Source organism: Berghia stephanieae, chromosome 7 (assembly GCF_034508935.2).
Source record: "Berghia stephanieae isolate SIO BIC M18660-M18661 chromosome 7, UCSD_Bste_1.3, whole genome shotgun sequence".
Taxonomy (NCBI): Eukaryota; Metazoa; Mollusca; class Gastropoda; order Nudibranchia; family Aeolidiidae; genus Berghia; species Berghia stephanieae.
In genome coordinates this window covers 265,943-275,942 of record NC_088366.1, presented here as the reverse complement: position 1 = coordinate 275,942, position 10,000 = coordinate 265,943, and the positions used below count along the sequence as shown (strand labels likewise).

Here is a 10,000-nt window from a genome sequence, read left to right as displayed (position 1 = left end):
TCTCTCTCTCTTCTCTCTCTCTCTCTCTCTCTCTCTCTCTCTCTCTCTCTCTCTCTCTCTCTCTCTCTCTCTCTCTCTCTCTCTCTCTCTCTCTCTCGACTATAATCTGTTTTGAATCACATCCCTGCTGTTGTTCTTCTATGTGGCTATATCTTTCAATTCCTCCTGGTGTTCATGAAGATTGTCAGTATTGTTGTTCTGGAATGTTTCCATGAGTCAAAGTGATTTCTAAGATTGTCTGTATTTTGTTGTTCTGGAATGTTTCCATGAGTCAAAGTGATTTCTAAGATTGTCTGTATTTTGTTGTTCTGGAATGAATGTTTAAAGTGATTTCTAAGATTGTCTGTATTTTGTTGTTCTGGAATGTTTCCATGAGTCAAAGTGATTTCTAAGATTGTCTGTATTTTGTTGTTCTGGAATGTTTCCAGGAGTCAAAGTGATTTCTAAGATTGTCTGTATTTTGTTGGTCTGGAATGTTTCCATGAGTCAAAGTGATTTCTAAGATTGTCTGTATTTTGTTGTTCTGGAATGTTTCCATGAGTCAAAGTGATTTCTAAGATTGTCTGTATTTTGTTGTTCTGGAATGTTTCCATGAGTCAAAGTGATTTCTAAGATTGTCTGTATTTTGTTGTTCTGGAATGAATGTTTAAAGTGATTTCTAAGATTGTCTGTATTTTGTTGTTCTGGAATGTTTCCATGAGTCAAAGTGATTTCTAAGATTGTCTGTATTTTGTTGTTCTGGAATGTTTCCAGGAGTCAAAGTGATTTCTAAGATTGTCTGTATTTTGTTGGTCTGGAATGTTTCCAGGAGTCAAAGTGATTTCTAAGATTGTCTGTATTTTGTTGTTCTGGAATGTTTCCATGAGTCAAAGTGATTTCTAAGCTTCAAGAAGCTTGGAATAGACTAAACTGAATATGACAGTGTAAAGAAAAAAAAAAAAAAAGATAAAGAACAGAGTGCAGAATGTGTTGAGCTCTAAACCCTTGTTCAGTCATTGACAAAGACAGTTAAAACATGGATACATCACACGAAATCCACAAAGATGGAGAAAAGTTGTCAACACATTTTTTCATCATCGTATTTCCTCACTAGATGTGCTTAGATAATTTCCATGTGTCTATCTGGATTTGATGTGTGATGTACTCGTGTTTTAACTTTATTTGTCACTGGCTGAAGAAGATTTTGAGCCCAAAGACTTTAGTGTTGAGTATTTTATTTTGTTTTGAAACTGTTACATTCAGTTTTTGTGGATTTATGTTTCCGTGTCAAGGATTTCATATCACGTGTAGCTCATTTGACTGTGCATTTATGGTTGTATCTTGCACAGTAGCAATCCTTCGTGATGTTTTCATCTCATCACAATAATGCTTGTCCTCCATTTTATATCACTGCCTTTTAATATTTAAACCAATTATATATGTATATATACATACATACATATATATATGTGTGTGTGTGTGTGTGTTAGTGTGTTTGGATTATTGTGTGATAGAACCCAGTGTAATGTTAAATTTTGAGGTTGTTATGAATGAAATGTAATCATGAAAATTGACTGGTATGATGGGTCTATTTTTGTTTACCACAATTTTTTTTCTAGCTATATCCTGGTCATTTCTTTGATTATATTAGTATTATTTTTTCCTGTATTGAACACGAGCAAAATGTAAATAAAATGTATTTATGTATACAAGTCAAAGTGATTCCAAGCTACTAGATTCAGCCGTGGACTGGAAAAAGTAATACAGAGAAATATTCGGAACTTCCTCTCTGATTTTTATACAGAAGGGACATACCAAATATTTCTCAGTTTCTGTTTTTTTTTAGTAATGGTTTTATGTTTTCATTGTTTGTTTTTTTTTGTTGTTGTTGGCTGAAGAAGGGTTTTGAGCCCTAAATATTTCGTGTTCGGTATTTTGTTCGTTTTTGTTTTTTTAATCTTTTATATTAATTTTTGTTTATTACTTTTTACAATCATGTGTACATTATAAATAAATGGAGTTGTCAACAGGTAGTGACGTGATAGCACGATAAATATTAAAAGTTGGTGTCAATGATGCACAGTGATGTAAGTTGTAGGATTTTCTATTTTCTATTTCAAGTTGAATGATTCGCATTTTTACTTTATTGTTACTTTTTGTTGTCATATTGGTATTTTGTATATTTGTTGTTGTTTTGATTGAAATTTTAATAATAATTTGAGTGTGTAAGATAGAAATCTAAAAAAAAAAGACTGTGAATGTGATGGTGTCACCACAGAAAGCAGAATGAAAAATACAAGAACAAATTGTCTCCAAAAAAACAAAACCAGCCTTCTTCATCTGTGTATGGTATCGGACATCTTGTGATGTTTGGTAAACAAGGCAGATGACCTGAGCGTGATTCACACATGGAGAAAACTGATATTTTGGATGATTTTTGATAATTGTATTTTATCTGCATTCTCTCTGTGGTACTCTGACATTTTGGAGTGGTTTATCAAAGCAACACGAGCTAAATATCTGCTTGTATCCAACCTCTTTTCTGGGTGGGGTTCCTGACCTCCCATAGTGGGCAGGGAGGTACTTACTGTGTCTTCTATCCCCCTATATCTGTTTTCCAACTTTCTGTCTTTGTCTTGGAATGAGATTACTTAGTTTTGTCCTGGCCCGGCTTGTTGGCCTTACTGAGAGGGAAACAGTCAAATGCATAGTTATTGTTTTGGGAGATTATATTTTTTTCCTTGTAAATCATCTCTCTGTTATATATTATTATATTTGTTATTTTTAATGTATAATGAAATGTAAGCATTTGAGTGCATTTCTCTTTGTTGGATCTTGTGCTTGTGTCTAGGTGAGACTTATAGTTGATCCCAGACTAAGTACATTGATGGTAGGCTCTTGGAATCTACATCTGATCCCTATTTGTTCCCAGTTCCCCTTTGTCTTCCTTTCTCTTGGGTGCTTTAATTGTAATTCTAGAATTTTCTACTCTCCCATTTTCTTCCTTTTTACTGGCGCTGATATAACCTAAATGTGTTGCAAACGCCGTAAAACCCTTAAAAAACAAACAAACCAACCTCTTTTCCCATGTTTCTTACGATTTTCAATTTCAATTCAATTCAAAAGTTAATGTTTATTAGGCAATTGCCGATATAAATCTTGAATGAACTTAACATTTCCAATTATCATATGAAAGCTGGTAAAATCAATAATAAATCAAAGAAAACACAAAGTAGACTAAGTTGGCAACTTATGTCACATAGCGGCCAACTGTCCTGATTTGGAAAGCTGAGAGAGAGAGAGTGAAAGAGAAAATTTGAAAGAAAAGATTTGGACTGTTTCTATATACGGAAATGACCATTGCCGGTCCTCGGATTTTACTTGACTAGCGAATTAGAACGTGGAACAGAAAAAAGCTCTAAATCTTGATTGTATTCTATAATAGTCCAAACATACTTCTGTATTGGGGCATGACGGTATTCTGCGTTAGAATATCCTGTTTTAGTTTTTTTGAAAAGTCGACTGCTATGATATAACACAAGCAACCTGAATAGGAAACCCTCATTTATTTTCCATTGTATTTTTGTGTTTCACAGAATGTTCTGTTGTACAAATGTAACTATACAATGTATATAATTTGCATTTTAAAATTATTCATTACAACCCAGTCATAGGGATGGTACTTACAAACACTGAATAGTGAAGCTAGAGTTGTAGTAAATTATAATGTTGATGCTAAGTTACTTATATAGCTCTCAGCTTTTACTTTCAGTAGCGCTTTGCAATTTAATATGTCATTCATCATGAATTGCACCAAATTTACTCAACAATACCACTCATTTATTCAAAGAACATAAAAATGATATTCAACTCCCCCCCTTAAAAAAACAAACAAACAAAAAACACTCTTCCTCTTCACTGATTTGTATATTGTGTTCGAAATAGTGACTGGGCGGGGTTCCTGACCTCCCATAGTGGGCAGGGAGGTACATACTGTGTCTTCTATCCCCTATGTCTGTTTTCAAACATGCTTTCTGTCTTTGTCTTGGAATGAGGTTACTGGGTTTTGTCCTGGCCCGCGGGTGGTTGGATGGGAGCATCACCCTTGAATCATATACCTATGATGTTCGCATGGGTGTACGATCCGATAGTGATTTCGTTTCTTCTTCTCTTTACTAGCCTATCCTGCTTCTTTGGTTTGTGATTGTATTTTTGACAGGGGATATTTTTTTTCTGTAAATCTTCTGCCTGTTTGTTCTTGGTTATTTATAATTTAGCTTATGATATCTTTAGGTTATGATTTTGATTTACATTTGTACTATTTTTGTTAGATTGCTTGTTTTTTTGTTTCAGCAGTCTCTCATATAACCTCAATTGTGTTGGAAGAGACCTAAAGCAACAAACAAACAAACAAACAAAAATTGTCCTGGCCCTGGCCGGAGTCCTAGCTGTAAGGGAAACAGTCAATGCATAGTTATTATTTTGGGAGATGATATTTTTTTCACAGGGATATTTTTTTTTCTGTAAATCTTCTGCCTGTTTGTTCTTGGTTATTTATAATTTAGCTTATGATATCTTTAGGTTATGATTTTGATTTACATTTGTACTATTTTTGTTAGATTGCTTGTTTTTTTGTTTCAGCGGTCTCTCATATAACCTCAATTGTGTTGGAAGAGACCTAAAGCAACAAACAAACAAAGACAAACAAAATATTTTTTTCCTTGTAAATCATCTCTCGGTTATGTATTATTATATGTGTTATTTTGAATTTATAATGTAAGCATTTGAGTGTATTCCTCTTTGTTGGATTTTGTGCTTGTGTCCGGATGAGACTTATAGGTGGTCTCAAACTAAGTTCTTTGATAGTGTGCTTTTGGAATCTACATATGATCCCTATTTGTTCCCAGTTCCCCCATGTCTTACTTTTTCTTGGGTACTTTATTTGTAATTCTAGAACTTTTTACTATCCCATTTTCTTCCTTTTTAATGGCGCTGATATAACCTAAATGTGTTGCAAGCGTGTATAACCCTTAAATACATAAACATAACTTTTTGTCTTGTAAATAATCTCTCTGTATTATGTTTTATTTATGTATTATATGATTTGTAAACATTTGAGTGTATTCCTCTTAGTGGGGACCTGTGCTTGTGTCTGCGTGAGACTTTTAGGTGATCTATAACTAAATACACTTGGTTCAATCATTGGAACGTATCCTTAAATGAACAAGCATCGCTTGGACGCGACCACTTCATAGATGGAACAAAAGTGACGCCTCTTAGCTTTTTGTTATTGTTTTTTAGAGAGCGATTTGAAATGATATTTCCCACTACATTATATCAATCAGACTATAAACGTGTAAGGTTGGTTACACATAAATTTGTGTGTTGGTACTATATATTGTCTGCAGGCAAATGCAGAGTGTATTTTACCTAAACGCATAGCATCTATAATCATTTTTTTATTTTTGGTGTATATAAGGAGCATGTTTATGTCTGTATGGATGAAAACGAATGCCTCCTTCTAATTATTATGTTTAATCATGATGTTTATTGTTTTTTTACATTTTTTATATTCTTATTTTTTTATCTTTCTTGTCTTAATTTCTCCTAACAAAGGAATCATGCTGATGTTAAAATGAAAACCTTATTTTGTGTTCAATGCCAATAGTCCAATGTCAGCCACATACCCTGTGTAGGTACCAGTCAAAGGGATGCTAAGCTGATGGCAGATGTGGACTTATTTTGTGTTCAATGCCAATAGTCCAATGTCAGCCACATACCCTGTGTAGGTACCAGTCAAAGGGATGCTAAGCTGATGGGAGATGTGGACTTATTTTGTGTTCAATGCCAATAGTCCAATGTCAGCCACATACCCTGTGTAGGTACCAGTCAAAGGGATGCTAAGATGGATGGGATATGTGTAAGCATATCCAATGTCCACATACCTGTGTAGTACCATCAAGATGCGCGTGCAATGACTTTTTTGTCATGCCAATGTCCATTCAGCCACATACCCTGTGTAGGTACCAGTCAAAGGGATGCTAAGCTGATGGGAGATGTGGACTTTTTTGTGTTCAATGCCAATAGTCCAATGTCAGCCACATACCCTGTGTAGGTACCAGTCAAAGGGATGCTAAGCTGATGGCAGATGTGGACTTATTTTGTGTTCAATGCCAATAGTCCAATGTCAGCCACATACCCTGTGTAGGTACCAGTCAAAGGGATGCTAAGCTGATGGAGATGTGGACTTATTTTGTGTTCAATGCCAATAGTCCAATGTCAGCCACATACCCTGTGTAGGTACCAGTCAAAGGGATGCTAAGCTGATGGGAGATGTGGACTTATTTTGTGTTCAATGCCAATAGTCCAATGTCAGCCACATACCCTGTGTAGGTACCAGTCAAAGGGATGCTAAGCTGATGGCAGATGTGGACTTTTTTGTGTTCAATGCCAATAGTCCAATGTCAGCCACATACCCTGTGTAGGTACCAGTCAAAGGGATGCTAAGCTGATGGAGATGTGGACTTTTTTGTGTTCAATGCCAATAGTCCAATGTCAGCCACATACCCTGTGTAGGTACCAGTCAAAGGGATGCTAAGCTGATGGGAGATGTGGACTTATTTTGTGTTCAATGCCAATAGTCCAATGTCAGCCACATACCCTGTGTAGGTACCAGTCAAAGGGATGCTAAGCTGATGGAGATGTGGACTTATTTTGTGTTCAATGCCAATAGTCCAATGTCAGCCACATACCCTGTGTAGGTACCAGTCAAAGGGATGCTAAGCTGATGGCAGATGTGGACTTTTTTTGTGTTCAATGCCAATAGTCCAATGTCAGCCACATACCCTGTGTAGGTACCAGTCAAAGGGATGCTAAGCTGATGGAGATGTGGACTTTTTTGTGTTCAATGCCAATAGTCCAATGTCAGCCACATACCCTGTGTAGGTACCAGTCAAAGGGATGCTAAGCTGATGGGAGATGTGGACTTATTTTGTGTTCAATGCCAATAGTCCAATGTCAGCCACATACCCTGTGTAGGTACCAGTCAAAGGGATGCTAAGCTGATGGGAGATGTGGACTTATTTTGTGTTCAATGCCAATAGTCCAATGTCAGCCACATACCCTGTGTAGGTACCAGTCAAAGGGATGCTAAGCTGATGGGAATGTGGACTTATTTTGTGTTCAATGCCAATAGTCCAATGTCAGCCACATACCCTGTGTAGGTACCAGTCAAAGGGATGCTAAGCTGATGGAGATGTGGACTTATTTTGTGTTCAATGCCAATAGTCCAATGTCAGCCACATACCCTGTGTAGGTACCAGTCAAAGGGATGCTAAGCTGATGGGAGATGTGGACTTATTTTGTGTTCAATGCCAATAGTCCAATGTCAGCCACATACCCTGTGTAGGTACCAGTCAAAGGGATGCTAAGCTGATGGGAGATGTGGACTTATTTTGTGTTCAATGCCAATAGTCCAATGTCAGCCACATACCCTGTGTAGGTACCAGTCAAAGGGATGCTAAGCTGATGGGAGATGTGGACTTATTTTGTGTTCAATGCCAATAGTCCAATGTCAGCCACATACCCTGTGTAGGTACCAGTCAAAGGGATGCTAAGCTGATGGCAGATGTGGACTTATTTTGTGTTCAATGCCAATAGTCCAATGTCAGCCACATACCCTGTGTAGGTACCAGTCAAAGGGATGCTAAGCTGATGGGAGATGTGGACTTATTTTGTGTTCAATGCCAATAGTCCAATGTCAGCCACATACCCTGTGTAGGGACCAGTCAAAGGGATGCTAAGCTGATGGGAGATGTGGACTTATTTTGTGTTCAATGCCAATAGTCCAATGTCAGCCACATACCCTGTGTAGGTACCAGTCAAAGGGATGCTAAGCTGATGGGAGATGTGGACTTATTTTGTGTTCAATGCCAATAGTCCAATGTCAGCCACATACCCTGTGTAGGTACCAGTCAAAGGGATGCTAAGCTGATGGCAGATGTGGACTTATTTTGTGTTCAATGCCAATAGTCCAATGTCAGCCACATACCCTGTGTAGGTACCAGTCAAAGGGATGCTAAGCTGATGGCAGATGTGGACTTATTTTGTGTTCAATGCCAATAGTCCAATGTCAGCCACATACCCTGTGTAGGTACCAGTCAAAGGGATGCTAAGCTGATGGCAGATGTGGACTTATTTTGTGTTCAATGCCAATAGTCCAATGTCAGCCACATACCCTGTGTAGGTACCAGTCAAAGGGATGCTAAGCTGATGGGAGATGTGGACTTATTTTGTGTTCAATGCCAATAGTCCAATGTCAGCCACATACCCTGTGTAGCTACCAGTCAAAGGGATGCTAAGCTGATGGGAGATGTGGACTTATTTTGTGTTCAATGCCAATAGTCCAATGTCAACCACATACCCTGTGTAGGTACCAGTCAAAGGGATGCTAAGCTGATGGCAGATGTGGACTTATTTTGTGTTCAATGCCAATAGTCCAATGTCAGCCACATACCCTGTGTAGGTACCAGTCAAAGGGATGCTAAGCTGATGGGAGATGTGGACTTATTTTGTGTTCAATGCCAATAGTCCAATGTCAGCCACATACCCTGTGTAGGTACCAGTCAAAGGGATGCTAAGCTGATGGCAGATGTGGACAATCGATAAAAATGAATTTTACAGCTAAAAAAAAAAAGAACAAAATACCAAACACGGAACGTTTTGACCTGAAACCCCTTCTTCAGCCACCAATAAAACAAGAACAATAAAAACATAAATACATTACTTAGAAAGCAGAACGACTTTTGTTGTTGTTGTTGGCTGAAGAAGGGTTTTGTGCCTGAAATGTTCAGTTCAGTGCTTTGTCCTATTTTTGAGACTGTTATATTGGTTTGTGTTTAGTTAACCACTGTAGTTAGCAGCTCTACTGCTATTTTAGTATCTCCCATTAATACTTTACCGGTGTGAAATTGTTACTCTTATTTTTGCCAAAATCTGAATTATCTCCATCTTGCAAATCTAGTCATTGCTTCTTTACCTATTTGTGTACAGTGGTGCTGCTGGTAGGGACTCGGTGTTTGGGGAAACGTTTCATTATACACGTTTGCATAGACCTTTAGGCTGATGACATTTGGAACTCATCTTCTCAAAATGGTGTTTTTTATGTTGGGATGAACTCGTCGTTGAAAATGGAAGCCAAAGCCACAAATGTGGATTGAGATGGTGTTTGTAAAATGAGGACCTCCTAGTCCGATATTCAGTTTGCATCACTGTACACTTACAGTCTTGGTTTTCTACTTGATATATTTCTCTGGTCAATGTTCAAACAATCTACACAGCTTTCTTCTTATGTCTTTATATCAATTTTTTTATAGCCATATTTGTATTATCATTTTCCTGAAGTTATGCATTTATTTACCTTTTAAACCAGCATTGTATGTCTGTGGTTAGATAAAAGAAACTTTGCTGTGATGTATGTACCTGTAATGCAATTATCCAATGACTGTTCTCAAAACGTTTTGGTTCCATGTTATTTTTGTACAACTTTTTGTTCAGCTAAGAATGAATGTTCGATATGTACGATTACTACGCCAATTGCTGTCTTTCTAAATGGGCTTCAACAGTCGTGACGTCACTTCCTTCGTCATGACGCATAGTAACTTAGTAACTGGTTCTAAACTTCAGAACAATGGTGGACGCCCTTATGAAACACTTCTCCGACGAGCATAAGTGTATCCATGGTAGAAAAGCATTATAAATCTGATCATGTTTTGACTTTTATTACATTCTGATCACATGACATGTGAAAATGTTCTAGCCAGCATGAAGAATAAAAAGTACAGATTTTCTTTGTTTAGAACCAAGCTGCTGGTTGCAGGGCTTGCGTGGCATCAGACTATTGAATCCTATTGCTATTGTTGTCGTCATTTTTATTAATGACATAAGAGTATGTGTTATGTTGTATTTTCATTTATTCTTTGTTTTTGCCATCATGTCATTTTATTTCTTGTTTTTTACATTT

General features: G+C 37.1%; 1 long non-coding RNA gene across 2 annotated transcripts in view; it reads left to right on the top strand.

Annotated features, from left to right (window-relative positions):
- Positions 1-23: 23 nt before the first annotated feature.
- LOC144976307 (uncharacterized) overlaps positions 24-10,000 on the top strand; it is an 11,377-nt gene continuing 1,400 nt past the window's right edge. The window contains exons 1-2 of one of the 2 annotated variants that reach the window (XR_013646090.1): positions 24-5,861; positions 6,095-10,000. The exon at positions 6,095-10,000 is cut by the window's right edge and continues 1,400 nt beyond it. This is a non-coding gene — a long non-coding RNA (uncharacterized LOC144976307). Of the gene's footprint in view, positions 5,862-6,002 lie in introns of both variants that reach the window. The other variant, XR_013646089.1, reaches the window with a different exon arrangement.